Source organism: Engystomops pustulosus, chromosome 4 (genome assembly GCF_040894005.1).
Source record: "Engystomops pustulosus chromosome 4, aEngPut4.maternal, whole genome shotgun sequence".
NCBI classification, from domain to species: domain Eukaryota; kingdom Metazoa; phylum Chordata; class Amphibia; order Anura; family Leptodactylidae; genus Engystomops; species Engystomops pustulosus.
The window spans coordinates 16,326,213-16,326,682 of record NC_092414.1 but is presented as its reverse complement, the minus strand read 5'-3'; positions in this window follow the sequence as shown (position 1 = coordinate 16,326,682).

The following is a 470-nucleotide window of genomic DNA, read 5'->3' as shown; positions in this document are numbered from 1 at the left end:
ATGCAAAGAGCAGGCTGTGAGGTGAGGGACTGAGCATGTGCGTCCCCAAGAGCTTAGGTGGACGTGCACATTGTTGTATGCTCTGAACACCAGGTGGCGCCATTCTATGTATGTAACGTCATGACTTATCCCCAGCTATAGCCAATATTTAAAGGAACACTCCAGTCACAGCTGATTATTCTACCTTGTGCATGGCCTTAAGGGAGCAGCATGACTTCAGGTTCTGACAAGGTCCTTCAGGCCACGCACCATGTATTATTCAATGAATGAGCTATGACTGGAGTGTTCCTATAAGGAAAAGGAAAAAAAAGATATGGATGACACATTATATACTGATCTAGTGACACTGGGAAAGGGATGAATGTGGTATGTAATGAAAGGGACATCCCCTTTAATAATAAGTAACTTATAATATATTCTGCACAATAACTTAAAATTTGACATGAACAGAACAGTAAAAAACTAATAAC